This window comes from Danio rerio, chromosome 3 (assembly GCF_052040795.2).
Source record: "Danio rerio strain M-AB ecotype USA chromosome 3, GRCz13ab, whole genome shotgun sequence".
Classification (NCBI taxonomy): Eukaryota; Metazoa; Chordata; class Actinopteri; order Cypriniformes; family Danionidae; genus Danio; species Danio rerio.
The window spans coordinates 58,008,999-58,036,812 of NC_141023.1; the positions used below are offsets into that span (position 1 = coordinate 58,008,999).

The window sequence follows — 27,814 nt, forward strand, 5'->3', positions numbered from 1 at the left end:
CAAGTAGAGCTATATTGCTATATACAATGTTAAATGTGCAGCTGTTATGTGTAATTTGGCATGTATAGTGTGTATGTGAATAAGTATGAATAAGTGTATATGTGAATAAAGTGTATGGCAAGTAGTGATGTTTGTTCCACAATTGTTATTATCGTGTTCATGAAATGGATTGCCTGAGGGAAGAAACTGTGTAGGGCTGTTCTGGTGCGCAGTGCTCTGTAGCGTAGACCAGAAGGTAACAGTTCAAAGAGGCAGAGTCTGCACGCTCTGTATAAGTACAGTTCTTGAATAGTAGGGAGGGTTGTACCGATGATTCGCTCAGCAGTCCGAACTATTCGACATAGTCTTTGGAGGTCGGATTTGGTAGCTGAGCTAAACCAGACAGTTATTGATGTGCAGATGACTGATTCAATGATAGAGGTGTAGAACTGTTTCAGCAGCTCCTTTGGGAGGTTGAACTTCCTCTTATTGTACAATAAATGTTAATTGCACAATACAAACTCACAATTTTAAGAAAATGGGCTTCTTTCCCTTGAATTAGACTTAGTTTCACACACAGGGTTTTATCCAAACCAGGATTAGGTCATATAGTTCAATAAGGACATTTAATTTTTATTTTTTTTTAATGTAGCTTAGAGAAAATCAATCTTTAACCTGTGGTCTCAAATCTAAAGATCCGTGATTCATCTTGAATCAAAAAACGATTTTATTCTGAAATTAAGCTTTATCTATGAAACCAGGGTATTATAACTCATAATTGTGAGTTTATTTCTCAAATTTCGGTAAAAATCTATCAGAATTGAGATTTTTGTTTATGTATCATTGTTTTTATTTTTTACTTCACACTTATAAGTATATACTTTGTAATGTGGTCTTAATAACTAGCAAATGCAAGTTCATATTACATAGCTCTGAGAAAAAAAGAAGTAACAGACGGGAGATATATGCTCACAATTACAATTACACAATCACAAAGTCAGAATTACCTTGTTCTTTGTTTATTCAGTGGTGGAAAAGGTCTTCCATACAGTGCAGAACAATGAAACACTTGAGACTGAAACTGAGGTAATGAACACATGGGGAACCTAATTATCTAGAAACAGAACAGGTGTGTAACTCAAATCTATAAAAATAGAAAGAAATAGGGAAATTGGGAACAAAGCAAACAAGGTCAAAACAAAACAAGAAAGGGGAACAACAGAACAGAATCAAAACATGTTAAGCTTGCTGATGATTTGTGTGACGCCATTTGTGCAATGCAAAAAACATACAATACAATGCAGCATATGGTTATTTATATGACTCATTCTAGAATTGCAGGAACATTTCAGGCATTTTCCATACATTTTTCCTAAAACGTATATGCAAAATACAATTATAATTTACAATAAACTGAATCGATTGTTAATGTAAAATGATGCAGAATGCTTAAATGTGATAGGGTAAGTGATTGAATCTGTTGCTATATGTTGTTTAACTTGTTTATAACCACTAACCAAGTTGACAGTAACATAGCTGACATGTTACACCATTTTGTGCATTATCTGTAGTTTAGTTACTAACCTCAAACCAGAAACCACACTGCATCTTTTAAACACAGCATCAGAATTTAAAGGGCACACTCTAAAATGCATTGTTTATACAAAAAAAAAAGCTGCAACAGTTTGCATCAATATATTTAAAGTTACAACAACATATAACAAAATGAAATTCAGACAACAAATCTTATTATGTTCGCTAAATGGCCTTTTCCTCATGACGACTTTTACATAGTTGTCGCCGCGAGCGTACTTAAGAGCGGTGTTGTCGCGCGTTCTGATCAGCGGTGGTGTCGCATGCCTCCTGAAGGGCGGTATATGTCGCGGGGGCACTTTCTATCCAAGACTAAAAAGGGCATGTGCACTGCACAGGTTGAGCCCTATGTATGCCTGACCATGGTTATACATGCAGGTTTTCAAGTTTAGAACCTCAAATAAATTAAGTACAGGAAATTGGTAAAATGTTTACAATGCAAAACAACATCAAGTGCAACATAGAGAGCAAAATCTACTCTGAATTAAGTAGAAACTTCAGAAAATAATGTTCTTGAGACACAAAACTTTTGCACTGGGCTTCAGTCCATCAAGTTCGAGAAACTTCACAAGTATATTTAAGTTCCTTGAGGTAGCTAAATTCAGAGCATATATTATGCCTGTCAGCAGAGCAGAGCACCTTAAGACATCCAGTTCATTTAGGATTCTCATACCCTCAACCATAATGGTTCATAGTGGTTAAATTCCTAAGTAGACTGATCACCAATGATGGCAATAGTCATCACTTGCCTCCTCAAATTCTTGTATATTTTGAACGCAATCTCACATCAATTTGTAACTTTTTGATTTTGTGGCTATGAATTTGTACGATCTAATTTGTACAATTTAGTACTATTTGCCCATTACCCAATGACTTTTGGGGTTAGGGGTGGGGTTGGGTGCCACGCCTCCTTTTTAAAATTGTACTTTTTCGTATGACTGAATTCGTACAAATTAGCCATTAAACTGACAAAAGATAAAATACTGGTATTTCTTGTGTAATATCTTGTGTTTTGAAGTAAAAGTAGCCTGAAGTAGAGTAGCCAACACTCTAGTGGAATAGAGATAATTGATTTGGAAATTAAATAAAACTTGCTTGTTCAGTGAGGGAGGAGCTTTGAAACTCCATTTGAGTGGAAAAATGATGTTATCAATGTGTAGTGTTGAACTTTGTTTAGGTATACTGTGTCCAATGTCATACTGTAGTGATATAAACACAATAAGTCTCTTTTTTTGTAATTTCTTAACATTAAAATACAGTAGGATCCAGATTTTTAGGCCCATTGGAAAGTGACGTAGGAGTGTTGTTCTCCTTGATTGACAGGTACATATTAACATGTCTCCATAGTTACGTGTAAAAACATGTCCACAGAACATGATTTGTAGATAAACTGGCATTAAAAGATCTGTTCCAGCTCTCTGTGATATGCTGCACCTCAAGAAGGAATTTTACAAGTGTAAAACGCTTTTAAAACAGTGCATGTTTATAGTAAGGTAAAGACAGTAAAATCACTATGTAATTCATAACCGCTAATCATCACATCTGCGTGGTGTCAGTAAATGTGTGTGTGTGTGCTGCGAACTGTAGCAGCATTCGTGTGACAGAAAGACCTCAAAATATTCCACCACAAATACATCAGATAAACGAATTTGTGTGTGACTCATCATTGCAGAGCGGCTTGAATAAACTCCACCACAAACACATCAGATAAACTTATCTGAGAAGCAGACACACACATGGGAACGGTGGGTGGGGAGAACCAGCTCATTTGCATTTAAAGACTATACAAAAAAGCTGCACTTTGCTTTGAGCTCAATTTGGGCATATTTTGCATTTTATATTACATGTAATGTAAAATGTAAATGTAATGTGTATTTATATAGCGCATTTATTGTGTATGGCCATACACCCAAAGCGCTTCACAATCATGAGGGGGGTCTCTCCACACCACCACCAGTGTGCAGCATCCGCTCGGATGATGCGACTGCTGCCACAGGACAACGGCGCCAGTGCGCTCACCACACACCAGCTATTGGTGGAGTGGAGAGACAGTGATAGAGCCAATTCAGTGGATGGGGATGATTGGGAGGCCATGATCGTATGGGCCGATAGAGGGACTTTGGCCAGGACACCGGGGTTACACCCCTACTCTTTCACGAGAAGTGCCATGGGATTTTTAATGACCACAGAGAGTCAGGATCTTAGTTTATCGTCTCATCCGAAAGACGGCGCCCACTGACAGTGTAGTGTCCCCTTCACTTTTACTGGGGCATTAGGACTCACTTAGACCTCAGGTTGAGCGCCCCCTGCTGGCCTCACTAACACCACTTCCAACAGCAACCTAGTGTTCCCTAGTGGTCTCCCATCCAGGTACTTACCAGGCTCAGCCCTGCTTAGCTTTAGTGAGTAACCGGTCTTGGGCTGCAGGGTGACATGGCTGTGGCATAATCTGATGGGTACTTCGAGCTGAAACTTTACAGACATATTCTGGAGACACCAAAGGCTTATCTTATATTTCATAAAATGGGTGAAATGGGAGACCTTTAATGTATTTTCATAGTTTATTTAAGTGAATGAGAAATTCAGTTAAATATCACAATAACAGAGTCGACAAATAATTAATATGCTATTGGTGTATCCTTAATATTTTGTACAAATTAATTACAGAAGAGGCGTTTTTTTTTTTTCGATGTTGCAACCACAGATTAATTAAGGGACTAAGCTGAAAAGAAAATGAAATAATTACAGGAGAATAATGACATGCCTCGATGCCTTCCAGAGTTTCCCGCAACATAGGCTCATTACAAAAAAGGTAGCCCTATATATATTTCTGGAGATTGTGAATTATGTAGCCAGAAGTACAAATGGCTGCATTTCATTTTTAAAGTGAACAATTCGGAGCGGTATGACATTGTTCCTTATCGCGCTTACCAGCTAAATGCTTACCTCCGTAATGACGGATTTCCCGCTGTTACCAGTTTGTCCAGTTAGCTCGCCATGTACGTTGGCAGACTTGAGATGCAGAGGGGAGTTGACCACAACGACAGGGTTTGAGTCTGGTGAAGAACGATTCTAGAAAGCAAAAACAGAAGCCAAAAAGTTAAATAAACAAGTCAATAACAGAGTGAGAATGTGGTAAAATCTGAAAACTTGGTAAAATCAAGCGAGAGCGTTTCTTTTCTGGATTGCTTTTAAAACTGTTGATTGGGTTTAGGGAAGTGGGTGGGTGGGTGAATCGGTGCTTTTGAAAATACTATTGGTTGTGTTTAGGGAAGGAGAAGCATGGGTCAGTTGATTGGTCAGTCAGTCAGTCAGTCAGTCAGTCGACAGCGGCCTCTGGTGGTTTTAGCGAGAACAATAGGCTTGAATGGCACTCGCAAAAGAAATTTGAGATCTCAAAAAGAGTACACAGCAGCTTCTGGTGGATTTGTGAAAAAACTTCAAAAAGCGTAGCTCCTGGAATGTATTTGTAGCTCTCTAGAAATGTATATACAGGTACATTTTCAGAATGAGCCTGGTTTGGTTTCCCACCAGAGTGACATCACTATGCCAAGCCTTTTCATAACCGATGAAACAGAGTTGACCGGAATGTAGGGACAGCTCCTAAATGCATATTGTTATATCTGAAAAGATGTTAGTGAGAGTCTTTACATTAATATTTTCAAGACAAAATGTTTATAAATACAAATTATATTTAGAGATTAACTTCATATAATTTGCAACCACACACAATGCAGCCAGGTGAATTTAGTATCAGTTCAATGAACAAAACAAAAGACACCATATTGATGCTAAACCTTCACCTTCTCAGTATCTCTAAATCTCGGACTGCACAGATGCTTTATACAATTTGAAATGGACTGAACGCTTTGGACAGAATCTTGTGCATCAGATTCAGTTAAATGATAACCGTTGTTGATGACTCAAAGTGCAGAGGGATAAGAGGCAGAGCACTGATCCCTAATGGGAGTTTCCACATCTGGCAGGTATTAGGAAGGGTGAAGTGAAAAACAAGAAGCAACACCTAAATCAGCCCAGACTACTCAGGTCTTTGTTAAATTTCGGCCTTGACTTTCTTTGTCTGTTGGCTAAATCTCTGAGTGTTTACATATCCGCATGTTTCTTGTGTTTATATCATAACAGAAGCTCCTTTGTCACCGACTACTGGCGAGTTATGCTGAGTAAATTCCAACGTTTATCTACTAGTCTGAGTTTGGCATGTCCCAGCTGCTGTGAAGAATGCTTCATAAATTGAGGAACACCATCTCTAGATAGCCTTGTGGAAGAGCGCAGTTAATCATCTGGCGGAGGAATCCTGACAGAGTTGTCTGTGCTAGTGCTAACTGAAAGCAGATTGTTGCAAATGGGCTCCATGTTGAAACAGCGGAACGCCTTAGATTACTGACTGTGGGCGATTAAAAATGGGGGATTGTTATTTGTTGCGTCATGACTTGGCGAGTATGCTGACAATAAAATGTTCTTCTTCTCAAAGGACGGAGCGTAATGCAAAGCAGTTGTTCATACTGTCTTGACCTAGTTGTTCATACTGTTTTCAATGTCTTGACAATGCAATTGTGGGTCTTTGATTATATTATCACACTCAAGAGAAGAAGTTTGGTTAATATTTCACCTTAAACAATGAAAAGAAACAGAGATAAAATAATTAAAAATATATTCCTTTTTTTACAACATATGATAACTCAATTAACATGAAGTGCCCCACAAAATCAAGATATCCTAAAGCTACACAGCTATTTAAACTTATATGTTTATTTATTGGTATACCCAGTTATTGGTAAACCCATTGAGATCAAGATCTCATTTACAAGGGTGACCTGGCCAAGAGGTCTGCAACACAAGACTTATTAAAAAATAATAATATTAATAATAAATAGAAAATGTATATAATATAAAAATACAGTTAAGTTGTTCAGCTTTACCACATTACAATATATTAAAAACACATACATTGAGAAATGGACTGTTGTTGTTTGTTAAAAAAACTGTAATTGGGATGAGCTCAGACATTTTTAGTCCAGACTGAAGAGTATTCCAGGATGAGGGTGCGGCATGACTAAAGGCTCGCTTTCCTATTTCAGTTCGAACCCAGGGAACAGTCAACTGATGAGATTCATTTGACCATAGGGCGTTCAAACTTACTTGGTTTCTACTTCAAACTTAGTAAAATGTTAAAATAAATGTAGAGGGTCAATTTGCAGCAACACATTTAGATCCGTGCATGTTTCTTTTGAGCTTATGAATGCTGTTGCCAATCAAAGTTACCAAACCGAACTGTACCATACCGTATCACTCAGTGGTAATGGGCCATAACTCAACAGTTTGGGTTTGTCCATATTGTATTTTTTGTTGTTGTATTAATGTATCATTTATATTCAGATGGATAGTTGATGTATTCCATTGGATAAACAGCCCATGAAAAGTTGGTATAGAGGGCAAAAATCTCTGGCCCTGATAGTGTCACTGTCACATACTTGCAAAGTGATCTACTAACAAAGTAATGCTTCAGTTGTAGTCTTTGACTATCCTTATCCTTCAAAAACATCCGACTCATCCTGCTTTTTGTCTGACTCCGTATGTTCTCAAAACAAATGACTTCAATTCAGGTGAAAATAATGGTCAGTCTTTAAACAAGCAGACCTTTCACCACAAAGGCCTTTACCTTTTCTTCCTTACCCTTTCTGGCTCTCTGCACTACTATGGGTCACTGCCTGAGGCATGTCAGAGTTTACACTTAGGATCTCCAATCTCAAATAACAGTCCCTTTGACTCTCCAAGGCTTAACTCAGTAAGAAAAAGGATCCATCAGGAAACGGTTGGTATGCAACCTGAAAGCAGTGGGCAGGAGGTTGTCGTGCAGTCACTAGACCTCAGTAAACTCTCACACATCTGGGAGTCAATTGATTTAACAGCCAAAAAGAAATATGGCCTCCGTCTTTCTCCAGTGTGTGCTCACCCTCTCAACCTCCCCATGCTCCTCCAAAAGACTCCAGATTCCAGGAAAGTTGAAGTGGAGCTCTTGAGTCTATAAATCAGCCACCCCCCTGTGACAGAGGAACTGGGGTAAGGCTGAGAGCCCTCCACCCCTCTTTGGAGAGGGGAACGGGACGCCTTTACACTGAAATTGCCTCTAGTGTGTCTAGTATCTTCAGTGTTAAGGCCCGTAAAGCTTTTTATAGCCCTAGCTAAACTGCCACAGAGGTGTCAATGTCAAACCACTTCAAAAATAGACAGTATTCTTTTAGCCATTAGCGTCGAACCATGGCTGTGGGTGCTGTTACCACTTTACTGCCTGTAATCAGCTCCCGGTCTCCTTAACCAGCTCTGGTATGCCTCACTGATGGGACAAAAATGTGATGACAGCAGCTCCAGACACAAAGGATGACTGTGGGACAGCGGACTAGATGAGTCTGGACTTCCAGACAGGATGTGGATGAGTTTAATGGAGGGTGTTCGCGTGATTCAGATTCAGGCCTACGTAAGGTGTGCTTGTTTCCACAGGGATAACAGAAAAACCTTTAACTGACACACAGCAGGAGCCAAACCCTTGCAAACCATAACTTGTCCTCACATGCACATTTAACTCCGAAAGGCGATTAGTAATGGGCAAGGTTCAACGGTGAATGACACATCCATCAAAGCATGTGCACTCGATAACACATGGATGAACTTATGCACATAACCAGAGAACAGAACATAAACAGTTTTGGAGTTGTCTATTAGATCTTTTTTGTTCTTAACAGGAGAGGGGGTGGATAGGTGCAGGGAGAGAAAAAGCATGAGAGTTTTCAGCTGATATTCTCTGTTACGCAGCCCAGTTGGGCGGAGCCGCTGTGTCCTGCCCCCTCTCTCCTATGGGACATTCTGCCTGTGCAAACAAACCGACCTCCGGGCCTCTAGTCTAATGGGAACCAGACTTACCCCAGCACCAAGGCCCAGCAAACTCCACTCTTTTTGCACATACAGTCATCTTGCTCTCCAGCTGAGGGACGCAGCCAATTATCCCAAACAGACCTGAAAGTATTCCCATTCTCGTTTCCCACACAGTAGAGCACCATGGTGTTCCACCTTTTAGGGACACTCGTCCTCCTGACCCCTCAGCAACCAGTTGCACAAAAAGTCCTCTGAGATCTGTGATTTATTGTCTTGCTCAGGTCATAGATTGAGAAGTTTACACAGTTTTATGATAAGTGGGGTCAACCAATATGTTAGGTAATTTGCATCATGTGCATATCATTAAGCGGTTTGCATCTATTTAAAAATACAAATAATTGTGCTGAGGAAATCTGGAAAGTGGCTCATAAGAGGTGGCAATTCAATTCAATTCAATTCAGCTTTATTTGTATAGCGCTTTTACAATGTAGATTGTGTCAAAGCAGCTTCACATAAATGGTCAAAGTAACTGGAACAGTGTGGTTCAGGTTTTATTGTTAAGTTCAGTTCAGTTTAGCTCAGTTCAGTGTGATTTAATTATTACTGAGAGTTCAAACACTGAAGAGCAAATTCATCGATGCGCAGCTCTACCAATCCTGAACCATGCGAGGCAGTGACGACAGCGGAGAGGGAAAAAAACTTCACCTGATGGGAGTGAAGAAAAAAAACCTTGGGAGAACCAGACTCAGTTGGGCGCGACCATTTTAATTTCTCCGCTGGCCAAAAGTCTTGTGCAGAGCTTCAGTCGCCGTGGTGGAGGCTGGAAGATGGCCTCAGCGAAGCAAATCTCTCACTTATCTCAATACTACTCCTCAATATGGAATAATAACCTTATTAAAATTGGAAAAAAGCCCTTATTTTGGCATCATTGGCTTAGAAGTGGTATACGTACTTTAAATGATTTATTTAATAATGTTAAACTAATATCTTATGATGATTTGAAAAAAGAAATTTTGGAAATACTTACAAATCAGACACTGTTTTGAAAAAAAGGCCCCCAAGGTACAGGATAGGAATATGTTGGAAACATTTTTCAATTTCCCAAAACAGCTTTAAAAAGTATCTACGTTTTACAAATTTTGTTCAAAGATTAATGATAAAAACTGTGAAGGTTTAAGACTGATTTGGCAAAAAGATACTAGCAGTGATATAGAAATAGATCTCCGGGATAGATTTCTTTCTCATTGTGGAAAATATATAAAAGAAGCAAGAGGTAAATTTACACAGTATAAGATACTTCATAGGTACTATTACACTCCAGTATGACTTTTTAGAATGGGATGCTTAGATGATAATAAATGCTGGAAATGGAAACAGGAGATTGGTACATAATTTCAATGTACAAAGATTCAACCCTTTTGGGAATCTGTGTTAATACAATTAGGTAGATAGCATTTAATGTCCCTCACAGTAAAAAGTGTTACATGCTGAACTGTTGCAAACTACTTATTTGTGTTGAATTTAAACAAACAAATTCAATTTAATAATGTTCAACTTAATTTGTTTGTTTAAATTCAACACAAATAAATTGTTTACAACCACTTAACATAAAAAAATGAGTAAATCCAAGGAATCATCCTTGAATTTTTTTTTTTTTGGATATGCCTTTTAGGTGACAAAACTGAGGTTCCACATGTTACAAATGATGAGTTCACCCTTATAATTTTAGGCATTACTACAGCAGCACGAATAATACTGAGGTTTTAAAAGGATATTCAAGGCCTTACACTTAAGTTATGGATGGAATCCATAATTCAGAACGTATCATATGAGAAAATTTTGGATAAATGAATGGTGATTACAAGGAAATAGATATGTGGGAGATTTTCATTTCCTCACTTGAAATGTGAATGTTCAATTGAAATGTTATCCTGTTATGCTCTGTACTATTATTTTTAGTATTTTTATACCTTTGTTACTGGTTGTTGAATTATTTATTTATTTTCTAAATTGATAAACAAATGTGTAATTTGTGAAGAACCTTTATATATTTTATATAGTTGTATGGTATTGTATGTTATTTCAAGAAAAAAAACTAATAAAAATCTAATTCCCCCCCCCAAAAAAAAATACAAATAATTGTATAAACATTTCATTACCATCAGGTTTTGGAAATGCTTTGGAGCACCTAATTGCTTGCCTGTCTACTTCTGAACAACAGAAATAAGCAGCAGGCCACAAGGCATAAAGGTATCAGTCATGAGACACAGATGGATGGCATTTGATGGCATATAGGATGCTTTTTGATAAAAATGTTTTATTTTGTGAGAGACAACATCTAGTTGTTGGCAAATTATGTCAACTCCTCATATAAATAACTTACGCTGCATTGGAAGATTTGGATTAGTCATATTTTGAATAAGCGACACAAGACTGTAGTTTTATCTGCTTGCTATGTACATTACCTGACACAAGTCTTGTCGTCAATCCCAATTGGAAGAGCAACAAATAATAACTTGACTTCTAGGTCTAGATCATTTAAAAAAAAAAAAAAAAAAGTTGTAGAAGGTGGATTTTTTCTGATGAATCATTGGTTGAACTGCATCCCAATCATCACAAATACTGCAGAAGACCTGTTGGAACCCGCATAGACTCAAGATTCTCACAGAAATCTGTCAAGTTTGGTGAATGATAAATCATGGTATGGGGTTACATTCAGTATGGAGAAATTTGCTGAGTGGATGGTGACATCAACAGCCTGAGGTATCAAGACATTTGTGCTGCCCATTACATTACAAACCCCAGGAGAGGGCAAATTCTTCAGCAGGATAGCGCTCCTTCTTCAGCCTCCACATCAAAGTTCCTGAAAGCAAAGAAGATCAAGGTGCTCCAGGATTGGCCAGCCCAGTCACCAGACATGAACATTGTTGAGCATGTCTGGGGTAAGATGAAGGAGGAGGCATTGAAGATGAATGAAAGGATCTTGATGAACTCTGGGAGTCCTGCAAGAACGCTTTCTTTGCCATTCCAGATGACTTTATTAATAAGTTATTTGAGTCATTGCAGAGATGTATGGACGCAGTCCTCTAAGCTCATGGGAGTCATTCACAATATTAACTCTTTCTCCACTGCAGCATGACTTTATATTCTTTACTGTACATTATTTCTGTTAAGTGACAAATCTTTTGTCTAAGCAAAGTCAGACCTTACTGTCCTAATTAAATAATTAAAAATCAAGGCATGATCATATTTTATTTTGGTAAAATAAGCGTAATCTAGAGGCCTTTGCCTTTCATATAAGCCACTTCTGATACCAAATTATCAACAAGAAGTCAAGTTATTTTTGGTGTTTCTAAAACTTGGATAGGTGACAAGACTTTTGCCAGGTAGTGCACAGTTTTTATATTCACAAATGGCTAAGTTAAGTGCTAGGAGCTGGGTTACTTCCTCATAATGACAAAAACATTACCTAAAATGTCACTTACCAATGAGTGACAAGAAGAGGTCCTGACCATGCATCAATATTTGGTGAGTCAAGAGTGAGTATATGTTGCTGGAGCAGAAGTTGCTATAATCTTTTCTTTTTTTAGTCATGTCTTATCTCATACACAACACTACATGTCAAGGACGCCACCACTGAAGCCCCTTCAAAAACTAGAGGTACACAACGTTCCTGTAGAGAACAATCAATCTCTGTTAGTCATCTTATCAAACTTCCCATCTCTAGTCATTCAAGCACCATGTTTTTTTCCTCAATTTCTCCTTTCTCCTCTAATGATTCATTTCTCTAGTTCATGTTTTTCTCCTTCAATCATTTCTTTTTCCATCTCTTTTTTTTTCTCCACCCCCCACATCTCTTTCGTCTCCTTCATCTCGCTCTCCTGTTTTTCCGTCCCCCACCCCCACGCTACTAAAGTTCAGTTTCAGTTTTTATCACTATTCCATAATGTGCATTACTGCGTTTGTCCTTGGCCCAGTGCTGCTGCTGTTACTTTCCTGGTCAGATCATGGGCTTGTGGAGGAGGCCTTGTGAGAGGGACTTTCTTCAGCAGCTGCAGAGTAATGAGTTGCGCTGCAATCTTAAGTTTAATACATTTCACAAATTTGCCGCACCAGACGCCCTGAGCACAGGGCAGCACAGTTCATCATGATTCTTGATTGTTCACTGTTGGACGATACGAGCTGAATGATCTCATTGTGGAGTTTATGGGTTATCTCTGCATGTTCAGCCAGTTATTGCACCACTTTTTATGTGAATGGCTCATTTCGCAATAGACTGAATCGCAGCATGGAAGAAACTAACATGGAAAGTCCTCCAAAACACAAAGACCCCCACATACGAATTGCAGTTACGCAGATAGTGGGTTTTCCCCCCGTGTCTTCTTACCACAAGGTCTTTTATGCAGTGTTTTCCTCAAAACAAAACAAAAATCTTTCTGTCGATCAAGCATGCCACTCATTCTGAATGCTTTCATTGGTTTTTGGTCTGCAGCCCACTTGTGTGCGTTTTCATTCTTTTTCATACTGCGTGTGGTAGAGTTGCGGTTTGGTATGCCGTAAATGTATGTTCACTTCAAGTGGTGTATGTTTTCTAAGAATAAGCTACACATGATGTCTAAAACATATTGAGGTTTTGAGGTATAATCTTATGTTTTAATGCCAACAATCTGGGAGATTAAGTCTTTTCATTGTTTCCTCTGTGTTTGAGCACAGACCAGTCCTGGCAGGCTCGGATTTCTTTCTTTTTTTCATGCTTTCTGTTATTCAATTGGTGTGTTTTCTGGCAGGCCTTTTTTTGTTTCAAGCATAGTAGGAGTGGCTTTGACGAGACTTTCCCTTCTGGGGAAGTGTGAATGTGTATATTTGCGTGTACGGTTTTTGCAACGTCAGCGGAAAGGCAGATTGAAACCTGTCTGTGGGTTATCATCAAAACATACGATGCCTTGTCAAATGAAGGACAGGTGTCTACTAAAGCATCTGTGGTTCAGTGCATCCAGCTGAGCTGTTTCTTATTGATATGTGTTAAAAGAATTATCACAATTTCCTTAAAGTGAAACTCTTTAAACATCAATTCAATTCTCGCCTCTGAAACATGCATGTCTGATTGGTTTTATGCAGCATTTTGGCATGACTCTTTTCTTGGTTTAGACTGTTTCTGGACTGGTTTCTTGCATTGGAACATGGCATGGAATCTTTGCAATTTGATCATCAATTTTTCAACAACTTTTAATTAAAAAAAAACTTTTTGGGTGCTTAAAAGTAAAATACTGCTCAAGGGAGTGTTTAATATAACTTTGAGCTGGGGGTGTTTTCAATCCTTTGCAAAATGACTTCTACTGATTCTGCCAAGAAAAGGACTCATGCATGCAATGTGACTAAGTAAATAGTTTGCATGTGTGTTTTGCTCTTTATCCATTATTCTCTTTCTGCATGTGCAGTTTTAGGAGGGTCTATACGGTATGAAGATAAATGTGCATATCCAACACCCATTGGACATTATTGTACGGCAGCTAGCTCTCTGCAACTCTCACATGGTTGCCCACTGAAGCTAAGCAGGGCTGTGTACTTGAATGGAAGACCACATGGGAAAGCCAATAGTCTGGATGCAGCCTTCATGATCACTCATCACTCGGTGATGCAATGTCAGACACAATGCACTCAATGTAATGAGTGACGTCACTGTGACGGGTAGGGTTAGGGATGAAGTTAGGTAAGCGCATTAAAAAGCATTGGATGCAGCTCAGATTGCACTGCACCGAGTCTGCAGCCAGACCCCTCTCGGGAAAGCTGGGGTGCTGCCGGAAGTGGTGTTAGTGAGGCCAGCAGGGGGTGCTCACTCCCCAGTTCTAACTCCCCAGTATATTAACGTGGACACTATTCACCTTATTCACCGCAGACGAGCGGGCGCAGCCATTTGAATCTTTTTGGCACGAGACTTCCGGTCTCATTCAGTTCCATTTATTTTTAGACATTAAAAACTGCTCGTTTCGCTGTTTGATGTTGCAAACTGATATTTCCTTGGTATATTATTCTACTTGGTCTGTGTAGTCATGCAAACATTTGTTTGTAGAGCAAGTAGTTTGACCGTTTTTTGCCGTTTATTATTCCTAGTCATTTCTCCCATGGGCGACTGAAACGGAAGTTTTTAAGACAATCGCGAAAACAGGCGCACTTCCGCATTTTAGAATAAGGTCAATACTGCTCAGTGAGCGCTGTCGATAAACCGAGATCCTGATGCTCTGTGGTCGTTAAAAAATCTCAAGATGTCCTTTGAAAAAGAGTAGGGGTTTACCACTGCATCCTGGCCAAATTTGGTCACTGGCCTCTGTCCATCATGGCCTGCCAATCATCCCCATATCATAATTGGTTTCATCAATCTGTCTCCTCTTCACCAATCATCTGGTATGTAGTGTGCAGTCTGGCGCAATATGGCTGCAGTCGCGTCTTTCAGTCGGATACTGCACACAGGTGGTGGATTAGGTGATTCCCCTCACAAAATGTGTAAAGTGCTTTGAGTGTTCAGAAAAGTGCTATATAAATGTAAGGAATTATTATTATCCCTTTATTATTCTGGGGTCACCTCAGCGGAATGAATCGCCAACTTATCCTGTATATATTTAGCGCAGCGGATGCCCTTCCAGCTGTAACCTGTACTGCATGTCTTTGGACTGTGGAGGAAACCGGAACACCCGGAGGAAACCCACGCGAACGCAGGGAGAACATGCAAACTCCACACAAAAACGCTAACTGAGCCAGCCAAGGCTCGAACCAGCGACCTTCTTGCTGTAAAGCGACAGCAATACCTTCAGCAGCATTGCTACGCTGTAAGGAATCATAATAAAAATAATAATTATTATTATTATTACTAAAATGGTTACAGTTAAACCGATGCAGCTAGGTGGGATGAGCATTGTAATGCTTCTTCAGTGACATTTTTAAGGCATTGACTCCTGGCAGAAACAAGCAAAAGACAAACAAACAGCCTTGATCACCCTCAGCATAAGGGAACGAAGCTCTAGTTTTTCTGTTTCTCTCATCAGGGTATTATTATTCCAGATATGCTTCATCGGTGTAGTGTGAATACAGTACAAGTTCAAAATCAAAATCACGTCTTTGGAGACTACTACTTCATTACGCCATGTCTTCTGGCCTTCCTTTGTGATTCTTGTCTTACACAGGCCCCTCTAGCTCTCACCATGTCTGCTGCCACGTATACAGATGCTTCAGGCCCAGTGTTGAAATCATTTTCTTTATGAGGTGAAGAAAAAGGAATTAGCATCCAACACTGACGATGTGGCAAATGTGAGAAACAACAGAGTTGGGGCTTTCTGACACCCCCAATCCATCTCCCAATGCTCTACTCCCTCCCACCACCACTACCACCAGCTGAAATATTCAGGGAAGTGTGGGATTACTTTCACAAGGAGAACTTGAACCCCTTGACTTCCTGCCCGGTGATGAGGTCACTAGTCTCTGAGGGAGTGTCTGTGAAATGCCTCCCGCTCAATAACAGCCCAGTCAAGGCCAGAGAAGAGCGGGGGCTGGTATAGTCAGAGAGGACTGGGAGGAGTGACGGAACTAAGCATGGCAGGGGGTCTGGAGGTGACGGTGAGGACCAAGTCGTCTCAGGTCTTGGCAGTCAGCCCAAACACAGTGTGATCTCGCATTATGGCACGCTCATGGAGATGGCACATTGAGGAAATCTTCAGCAACACTAAGTGTGAGATCAAGTTGTGATCATCCACTGTCACAGATGGGTTCTTGGGAGGATCAGTATTGCAGATGGATATGCTCAACAATAATGTTTCTTACCATCCTCGCCTCAGGGCTTTTGTTGCAGATGGTGCAGGACACTGAAAGAAAAAAATGAGAGAGAATAGTAAGCCTTTTGACAAATCCAAACCAGATGAAGTTCAAATTGCTTGTATGAATATACTGTCTGTGTGACATTCAATGAAATAAGCATAGTTACAGGCTCTTTATGGGGCTTCCCTTCGCAGCTGGGCTGATGTCGTTGAGGATGAAGGCAGAGCACCTGGCACAGGCCAGCTAATGTTAGGTGGGGGCAAATCGCACAAAGCCATCTTGTTTCAGCTCATGGTCCAGATGGAGGAGCTCTGTTGCCAAGGATGCTGTTTTCCACTTCCTGCTCCGAAAAGAAAAGACCAGCCCTTCGAACAAAGAATCATACACAGACGCTTTCATATCTCTTAATCAGCTTGGTACACTAGCTGCCTCTCACGCATGCACGTTCTTCGACCTCACACTACTTCACTGCAGTGACGGTAGAGAGTTGCACTTTCCCCATGAGATACGCCTCTTAGGCCTGCATGGGCAATAATAGACTAATGCTTTCCAGATGCGGTCTTCAATGGCCGTACCCAACAACAGAAGTGCCCCTCTTGTGGGAGTCCTAACGACGCCCTGGGGGCCTTTGAGATGGAACGGTTTGAGTCTGTAGTCTCCCCCAAAGCTTTTCCCTTTTTAACATACTCTTCTCCCACCGCAATCACAAGCTGCTGATCCCTGATCAGCACGGCTGAAGGTCAAAGGGACAGAAAGCTAAATTCTTTTCTCAATCTGGTTCAGCTTGTACTTTGATTCCCATGCCATTTACACCACAGAGTAAACCAAAATAGGTGTTGATGTGATTTTAAAAGGATGGAACTCTATATTAATGAGTTTTCAACAGGTCAGATCTCTAATCATCAGATAAACTCATGGGAATGTGACCTGACCACGTGACCTGTTTGTTTTATTAAGACTACGGGGAGGGCGATGAGAGGCTGGGAGGAAAGGCACGAGTATCTAAGCTGTGCAAAGCATCCACTCAAATTTCAGGGCTCAAATGGTGTCCATTTGCCTCAAATTCCTCCAATTCCAAAGTCGATTACTTTGTGCAAACTCTTGCACTGGGCCCCAAGCTGATCTTTTGGTGCTGGCTTTTCTCCTGGACCCATTTCCAAGACCCTTTTTAGGACAGTACTATTAGAGACAAGTGCTGCATTTTCCCCAAGGGAGACTCCACAGCAGCTCTCAAGTGCAGGTCCGCTTGACCCGACTTTCTCCCTTGGAGAGAGTGCGAGATCTGTCTGAGACAGAGTGTTCTCACAGGAAGAGGAGAGGGAGGGATTTAGTTTGGGAGTCTGAGAAAAACAGGGCTCTTGGCTTTAATCTTTGCCTAAGTTCAGTGCTGGAAAGAGCCACAGGGAACAACGAGAGATGCAAAACCTTTAGCCTGCTGGCATGTCATGTTAGTGCTTCAGATACAAACCAGTACCTTTAATTATTTATTAAACATTTAAACAGTTAAGGGGGGGGGGGATATTAATGGCCTTCTTGAATTCAAATTGAGGTGGGGAGGGCATTCCCTAACAAAAGCATGAAAATAAAACTATATGTTTTAGTATCATTCACTCATTCATTCATGTTCTGCTTAGTCCCTTTATTAATCTGGGGTCACCACAGCAGAATGAACCGCCAACTTATCCAGCATATGTTTTACGCAGCGGATACCTTTCCAGCTGCAACCCATCTCTGGGAGACATCCATACACACTCATTCACACACATACACTACGGACAATTTAGCTTACATAATCCACCTATACCACATGTCTTTGGACTGCGGAAAAAAGGAAGACAAGGAGGAAACCCACACGAACGCAGGGAGAACATGCAAACTCCACACAGAAACACCAACTGACCCAGCCGAGGCGACAGCACTGACTACTGTGCCACATAAAATAACATAATATGAGGTAACACTTTATTTTGATGGTCCAACTGAGTATTATTAAACTATCTGCGTAATATCTGTTGATACTGCTGCTTCAACAGACATTTAACTGACTATAACTGATTATATATCCTGAGCTGCTGCTGCGCTGATGGTCGTGGGGAGTGGAGAACATGAGTCTGATTCCAGCGACGTTCCAGGGACAGACGAGTCTTCGCTGAGGCCATCTTCCTGCCTAACCACGGCGAATGAAGCTCTGCACAAGACTTTTGGCCAGCGGAGAAATTAAAATGGTCGTGCCCAACTGAGTCTGGTTCCCTCAAGGTTTTTTTTCTTCACTCCCATCAGGTGAAGTTTTTTTTCCCTCTCCGCTGTCGTCACTGCCTCGCATGGTTCAGGATTGGTAGAGCTACGCATCGATAAATTGGCTTTACAGTGTTTGAACTCTCAGTAATGATTAAATCACACTGAACTGAGCTAAACTGAACTGAACTGAACTTAAACACTAAAACCTGAACCACACTGTTCCAGTTACTATGACCATTTATGTGAAGCTGCTTTGACACAATCTACATTGTAAAAGCGCTATACTAATAAAGCTGAATTGAATTGAATTGAATTGAATAAGAAACTTATTCAAGCACATGTAAACACTAACTCTAACCCCAACCTAGCAGTCTACTTGTAATCTATTGAGTTGGCATGTAGATGCAATGTAACTTAAATTCAACAAACAGACCATCAAAAATAAAGTGTGACCTAATATGTAAAGCAAAACAAGCATGGAGAAGTCCTACAAAACAGCAACTCTGATGTGTGTTTATAACATTCTATCTCAGTTTGGAAACTGGATAAAGCAATTGTGTGAGATTTCCAAGACACATGGAGCCCACCCAAAACAAACAAACAAAAGACACTCTCACTGAGAGCAGCATGTTAAACATTCTGTGACAAAGTCTACCTCGATAATAAAACATTAATCTGTCGTATTTGTTAAAACTTGTGAATCGTCTATCTTCCCACTGACAGATATAATCTATTTGAACTAATGTGTGGGTTGTAAGTAGCCTACCGTAAACAGCTAATTCCTCAGAACTTAATCATAGTTGCCTATGCAATAAGACAGTCAAATATCAGTTTCATAGAATGCTTATGAATTTCTGTAAAAAAAACTGCACATAAATTGCACATAAATCCTGAAAGCATTTGTCATTGTTGAATCACTACAGATGACAGAAAGGTTTTTTAACATTGTCTCTCTGACAATAATTGGCTGTCTGTATCACTGAGGTAGACCAAAAAGCATTAAAGACATGAAAATCTCACAGTGCAGACCTGAAGAAGTCTGTTTGACATATTTAATCATGTCCTCATGAGCCTAACCACACTTTCACAACCAGAATGGTTGTCTGAGGTTCTTGTGGTTGCAGTTACTGATGTTTCCTAAATCCAGGAGAAACATGAAACTGTTGGACGTTTGGATCACCCCTTCCTATTGAACAAACTGCTTGTTAGCACGAACCAAATGAATCATTCCACAGAAAGTACATTTATCTTAGGAGGGAAAACGTAATACTGCTACCGGGATGATCACGTCATTGTTTTAGCTGTGTTTAGTTGGTGTTATACTGGCGCCATCTTGTGTTATGAAGCTGTATGTTGTGCTGCACTAAACAGCTTTCCGTTGAACAGCTCCAAAAGATATATGACTAAAATGCAGCTAAAATGTTTATATTCATCTACTTTAAATAATCTAGCTTTATACAATATACTGTGCATTTTTTTTCTGCTGTGGTATGACTACAGATATTGTAAGTATATGCAATTTTTGGTTTATGTAGCTAAACTTCAGAGAGACTAAAGGCCTAATTAGTTTTTTTGTATAATCTCATTTTTATAATCTCAATGAAATCTGAGTTGTTCAAAGGCATGGCAAAAAGGGCTAATAAATTTTTTATGTATAATATAATTTTAAAAAATACATTTCAAACGTTTAAGATCATGGTTTTGTAGTTAAACTATGGTAACCACAATTTACTACACTTAGCATAGTTTAACCATAATATCTCTGTTGTAAAATATGTGTTTATGCAAATCTTAATTTCTATGCAAAAATGTTTATGCATATCTTAATTTTTAAAAGGCATTTCTGTAAGGACATTTCTGTAAGGAAGCATAGATGAGAATTATTTGTGGGCATAATGTAAAATTAGTTGTATAAATATCACTAGTTTCATACGTATCAAGCAGAGAAATTCCCCATCAAAATGAAACAATCAAATGTTGTAATGAAAGTGATTTTTGTTAGGTTTAGGAGTGAGAGTGGAGACAGCGTCAACATTGTTTATTTCTCCATCTAGGGATGAGCTACAGCAATAATTTTATACTGCATGTGTTCAGTTAGTCCCTTTTCCTTCCAAGAGTTAAGAAGCCATACTATATGTGACTATTTCTACAGCAAAAAATAATAATAATAAAAAATTAATGGTAAAAATACAATCCCTTATATAAATATCATTTATGGCGATATATGCAGATTACATGTACAGGCCCCTAGCCAGCCTGGTGAAAGGGGTGATTCTTTTCTCTCAAAAAGTGGATTTTTTGCAGTCATTTGCCTCATTTTCTATTTTTCTATGAGGTTTAAATACTGCATTTTATTGACATTTAAAGCTCTATTTTTTTTTATAGCTGGTTTAGCTTGTCGGGTGATCACCATTATTACACACACTGTATGATGTGCCAAAAATATTTCATAAAGATTTAGAATTAAGAAAAATTTAAAAATGTGTATGTATTATTTTTAAAATACAAATTTATCCTATCATATATCATTAGGTGGAAATTAATCTCGTAAGGCAAAGTAAATTGTTGTTTATTAGGCAAATAATATTCTGGCCAGCACATTCAACTGTCCTGTCCAAATTTGGTCACTTGAATAATAAAAAATTAAACATACTACTACTATTATTAATCATACAATCATTCATTCATTTTCGTGTTGGCTTAGTCCCTTTATTAACCCGGGGTCGCCACAGAGGTATGAACCGTTAACTTATCCAGCACGTTTTTTCGCAGCGGATGCCCTTCCAGCCCACTCCTTGCCTTGTCTTACCTTGCCTTTCCTTGCCTGTTTTGAACCTTTGCTTCGTTTTGTTTGATTGTTCCTGTATGCTGCCTGCCTTATGACCATTTGCCTGCTATTTCAACTACGACTCTGGATTGTCCTCATTTACCTGTTTGCTCCTGTGTTGATCATTGCTAGCCTGAGTATTCTGTAAATAAAACCCTGCATTTGGATCCTCATCCCTATTGTCAGTGTCACTCCCCTGGTTACGAACACACACACACACACACACACACATACACACACACACACACACACAGGCAGGCAGAGTATGTAAATATCTGCAGAGTAGTCTTTAAAAACAAAAACTTCTAAACTTGTGCTAGTTGTATACTTATAATAGAGGCTCAATTTAAAAGAAATGAAAGAATGGGTCACACTTTATAATAAGCTTCCATTAGTTGATAATAATGAATTTATAGAGTAAGATGAACCAACTAATATACATTTTGTACAGCTTTTATTAATCAGTCAAAGATATTAGTCAGATAAAGCTATTGCATTATTCAAATCTGAAAGTGTGCTTGTTAACATTAGCTAATGCACTGTGAACAATATAAACAACTTTGTTTTAATTTACTTAATTCAGCATAGATGAATAATTACTGTGTAGTGTTCATATGTATCTAAATGCATTAACTAACTTTTACTTTTGAAAAGCATTATTAAAATATCAATAGTTTTATCTTCCTTAAATGTATAATGATATTAAATGTAATAAGACGTGTGTTGCGCTATAATCTGACAACAAATGGCGCACCCAGAGTCTCATTTCTGAGACTAATTTCATTTTCACTCTATTATCTGCATGTTCAGATGTGCACAAGATATATTTCACCTTTCATTTAAACACATTAATTTAGCAAAGATCAATTCTACTGAAAAATAAATAAATAAATAAATAAATAAATAAATAAATAAATAAATAATCACAAAAAGGTTTTACTTGTTGCATGATTTTTTTAAAGAGTCTGTCTTTGCACAAAAGCAAAATAAATGCCACAGCTTATTGTTACTGAATCATTTTATTACATTTGTATCAATGTTGCATCTGTCCTTGTTGTGGGATCAGTTGCAACACTTGACTTTGTCTATGTAACTAGGTAAAAATTAAACATTAATAAAGTACACAATACGGCAGTGTGGGATTAAAGGTTTTAAGGGAATTAGATGGCAGATGTGGCTTTCTTTTTTGGCTAGGTTTTCCAATGCAAACTGTCAGCGAGAAACTGAAGTAGACCCAGAAATTGTTGCAACCATCCAATTCTCTATTACATTCACGACCTAGAATGTAATGCAAGAGTATAAATGTAAACTCTAGGTGGCGCAATTTTCCTCACAATTTTAGCTTTTCATAAAACTTTTCTAGTAATCATGTTCTTTATGAGAACTCTGCTGCTCTACTGGGTTTGTGAAAGGTCATGCCGAGTTCCTGTTTAGTGAAACAAAAAAGTCATATGTAGGCTGAACACAATAAAACCCCTTTTAGACCTTCATTATCTATATGCAAGAGTGAACTGCACATTTTTAATGACTTGGATAGATTGTCACATGTGAATTACATTTGCTGTTTATAAAATACAGCATTTGTTGGCCCTTAACAATTTTAAAAATAGAATAAAAATGAGCTATTTTTATTTGATTTGATGAAATTATTAAAATGGTTGAAAAAAGAACATATAATAGGATTGAACAGTAAAGTGTTTCATATTCAGTTTAATTTTTACTGAAAGTAACCATATAACATGTGTATATGTATAGAGTGTAACATGTGTGTATATGTACAGTATGGACTGTGTATATGTATCATTTGTGTATATGTATAGAATGTTTCATCTATGTACATGATAGAGTGTATCATGTGTATGTATATGTATGGAGTGTATTAACTTCTTTTATTGTATGGGTTCATCAACTCCCAGTAGCTCAGTGGTAATGTGATTCACCTTTCACGCCAGAGACCCGGGTTCTATCCCAGACCCTAACATGAGTGTATATGTGAAGTGTATCATCTGTGTATATGTATAGAGTGTAACATGTGTGCATATGTATGGACTGTGTATATGTATATATGTATAGAATGTATCGTGAGTGTGTGTGTGTGTGTGTGTGTGTATATATATATATATATATATATATATATATATATATATATATATATATATATATTTATTGAATGTAATAATCTAATAGAATTTGAAAAATTAGAGACTTGGAATAGAAAGTAGTTAGCCAAATGTGCTTTAAAAACTTTTTCATTTATTTTAATTATTTCTTCTTTTTATTGTGAATATTTGTTTGTTACACAGTTTTTGTTTTATATAATTTTTTTTCTGGCCATAAAATAGAAAACGTATTATTTCCATCCTTAAAAAAGGAGGAAAATTGAATAAACCAATAAAAATATCATTAATTATAGTTGTTGTTGCTATTATTATTATTATTATGATTATTATTATTATATTAATATAATAAACATATTTTATTATATTTAATATACATATAGATACAATTGTAATACTATTGTAATATAAATATTTATATTTAAATTGTATGCTAGTTAAAACATTTATTACTATTTTATGACACAATGAAATGACAAAACATTACAAAATTTAACACAAAAACTGCAAAGCTTTTATTCTGTTGTAAAAAGCAAGAAAAATGTTGAAATGCTCTGGTTGACAACAGATTTACAATTTGTGTCTTGTGTTCCCTCTTCCAATTGTGCTTTTTGATATGATTTATATTGGTGCACTATTTGTTAACTATTTATTAACAGTCATAGGGTATCATTAGTTTGTATATGTAAATGTTTAGAATGTATCATGTGTGTATATGTATAGAGTGTAACGTGTGCATATATATAGAGTGTATCATCTGTGTACATGTATGGAGTATATCATCTGTATAGAATGTGTGCTTATGTATGGAGTGTGTCATGTGTATATAATGTATATGTACCATGTGTGTATATGTAAGAAGTGTATGATGAGTGTGTATATGTATAGAGTATAACTTATGTGCATATGTATGGACTGTGTATATGTATAGAAATATATGTGTATATGTAATACTGCAATATACTTAAATAACATAAAATTTTGTGTCCAAAAACTGCACTTTTTAAAGGTTAACTAAAACTGCAGTATTCTTTTAAAAACTGCAGTAGTCTTAAAAAAATGAACAGTATTTTTTTTTTTTTGTTAGAGTGTTCTAAATTATTATTATTATTTTTACATGTTTTTTTTTAAAGATTTTTAAAAAAATAAATCTTATACAGTGTGTTGTTAATTGTAGAGCTGCAGTTCTGAAAGAGATCAAGCCACAGTAATAAGAAACAGTAATGCAAAAGTAATTGCTATAAAAAGAAGAAAAATTGTTACATGTTGGGGGGAGAAACTCAATATTGTAATGCAGGCCCGGATTGGCCAATCGAAAGGACCGGGATAGTTCCCGGTGGGCCGGTCAATTTATTGGCCGCAAGGGCCGATGTTTCTAGCTGCTTGCACTCTGAGCAGTCGCACTTTTTTTAAAATTTATTTATTTATTTGACCATAGCCTCACTCTTTTTACTCATTATTTTGCCGCAGCTCCGCTTTTCCTTTTTATTGTCTCGCAGGCCCATGAGCAGGGCCAGATGGAATCTGCGGACATTTTGTGCTATTTCTTTTGAGAATTTTGGTAAAAATCTGCAAATTTCTGCGAAATTATCTTGGGAGTATCCAGCGGATTATCATAACTAAAACCTTAATATATTAAATAAAAATTAATAAATTACTGAATAAAAACTGAATAAATTCAGATTTACACATTTACTCAAGTAAATAAACAGAATTAATAATGGGCTAAAAATCAGGAGAAATCTGCGGAAAATCTGCGGAATTCTGCATGCACAGATTCCGTGTGGGCCTACAAAGTGCAGCCTGCAGGGTGATGATGATGTAACTATCATTCCAGCCAAATTCCTGTAACACTGCTGTTGTGGTCCAGTGGTCAGTATATTGCGATACGGGGTTGTTGATCCGTGTTCGATCCTCACCTGATTAATTTTTTTTTTCATTTTCATTGTTAAGAGATACACAACTGTAAGGTTGTTGAACATTTGAAGTTCTAAAGCAGCTGTTTTCTTGAAAAAGACGTGATAGTGTCATTAGAAACTGAATTGGAAAAGACCTTATTTTAATAGTCAGTCGTGGACTGAGGTGGGCCGGTCTAAGGGTTGAAACTCTAGGGCTGAAAAGGAGTCCCACTCCGGCCCTGGTGTAATACATTACTTTCAAAAGTAACCAACACTTGTTGTTAAAATGTTTTCATAATTAGAAACAAATTCGGTCCCACTTTATATTAAGTGTCCCTAACTACTATGTACTTACATCAAAAAAATAAATACAATGTACTTACTGTGTTCATAATGTATTTAAGAACACTTGTGGTGCTTTTGAGTTGGAATAGAGGTTGAATTATTCAGGTTTGGTGGCATGGATAGGTTTAAGGGTAGGTTAAGGTGTAGGTAATGGTCAACAATGTATTTACAAATGTAATTACAAAAGTTAATTACAGATGTAATTACATACATGTATTTAATCAAGCATAAGTACACAGTAAATACATGTATTTACACAATAAGTACATTGTAACAAACTTAAAATTAATTTCTTTCAAAAGTAACCAACATTACAACCACAGTCCATTAACCTTGTTGTTAAAATGTTTTCATAATTAGAAACAAATTCTTTAGAATCTGGTAACCATGGTAAATGTAGTCTTTTTCCTCACAACCAAAAGCACAAAGTAATATTAAAATATCTAATAACGGTATGTGAAAGTGAAAACGAAACTAAAACAAAGCTTCATCTTCATTTTTGAGTTGTAATTATGTTTACAGCTAATCTTTTTTTATTGGGTCCTTTTTTAACCACAATTTCTGCCAAAATGCCATCCAGCTAATTTTGTAGGCACTTTCACATAAATAAACACTAAACCCCCTCCAAACAGCATTCTCCCATTCTGCAGTCAATCTTTTAACGTTTGTGTAAACTTCTTTGAAAATCATTTCCTTGAGGAAGTGAAACAGGACGACGCTAACAGGGTGATAAAACATGTAACGTCACAGCAATCTCCTATTTTCAATTCACTTTATTCCTTTTCTCAAGTCATGCCAATTTAAGAGAAGTGAAAGATTTCTCCAAGAATTGAGGGGGGTTTTGACTGGAAGCATCGAATATGGGCTTTCCTAGAGCTGAAGTTCATACCAGAAATCACGTGATCTCTCAGCAAGCCCCCTTTTCTTGCCTCTAACAAGCTGCTCCTGTAATGCTTGAAAAAAGGGACAAAAATGACAGGAAAAGCTGAATAGGAGAACTAAATTTCACAATCAAAAGTGTGACCTGCAAAAAGCCAAAGGAAACGAAAACACAACATAGGATTAAATAAAGTATCTTTGACATTTATCATGGAAGACAGGAAACACGAAAGCAGCCACCTTAGACCGACAGTAAAAATATCTGTATCCAGTGTTTTCCAATCTGCGGTCCTTGCTTCCTTTATGAATTTCATGAATGTAGTAGCCTATAAAAAGCTAATCAAATCAGGCAAATCAGTATTTCTCCTTCACCGAATAAACATTACATTCCTGTTTGAGTAAATTGTGTGTGGAGAGAGTAGTAAGCTCTCTGCATGGGACATTCCCAAGGACATGCAGGAGTGTGTTTGTGGAAATAGGGCTTTTCCTGGAATAGATTCATTTTGCCCAGGCTTTTCCAGATTAGACACTGTTCTGTCCAAATAAAGAAACAAGCCAAAATAAATCTCATCCTTTCTCTGCCATGAATTAATCTCAAGTTTTTCCTGATGATTTTTTTTTTTTTTAGTTTTGCTTTATTCCTGTGGTAGTCAAACATTACATCATCGCTGACCTTGATGATGTTGGTGATGAAATTTGTGAATTGATGAAGAAAGGGGAATTTCTTGAGTCACCACATGTTTAGTTATTGCTACAGACTATACCTCACGTCACCATTGATCCTATACAACGACAATGTAAAATGAAAAGGTGTCCACAAAGTTGTAGGCAGTATTGTTTCAAGTATGGATTAGTTAAAGTGCACATGCTCACTGCACATCATCAACATATAGCATGCACTGCACTTAACCAATCCATACTTGAAACAATACTGCCTACATGTGGACATGTATTCATTGTATATATCGCCGTCAATTTTACATTGTCGTTGTATTTGCACTTGTATTTTTACTATTAGTATTTTGTACTGTCTGGAGCCAGCACCTAAGCTTTTCACTCATCATAGCACACGTGCTGCTGATGATGTGACAATAAAAGTGATTTGATTTGACTCTGTTAAAAAAGGGGGGTTAAAAATACCCCAACATATAACCCAACCATAGGTTATTATAGCACCTTCCCAACTGGGTTATTTTAATCCAATCCAATGGATTATTTTGAGTTATTTTGATTTAAATGTA

At 37.8% G+C, this 27,814-nt stretch overlaps 1 long non-coding RNA gene across 2 annotated transcripts; it reads right to left on the minus strand.

The window, feature by feature from the left end:
* Positions 1-627: 627 nt before the first annotated feature.
* On the minus strand, positions 628-16,776 carry LOC141381302 (uncharacterized). Of its 2 annotated transcripts, XR_015481332.1 has the most exons (4): positions 16,436-16,741; positions 16,276-16,316; positions 4,475-4,644; positions 628-3,289 (listed from the first exon to the last, which is right to left on the minus strand). It is a non-coding gene; the product is annotated as an uncharacterized LOC141381302 (long non-coding RNA). The 2 variants fall into 2 exon arrangements; XR_015481331.1 differs by lacking the exons at positions 628-3,289; positions 4,475-4,644 and having other exon boundaries at positions 14,424-16,316; positions 16,436-16,776.
* Between the last annotated feature and the right edge of the window lie 11,038 nt (positions 16,777-27,814).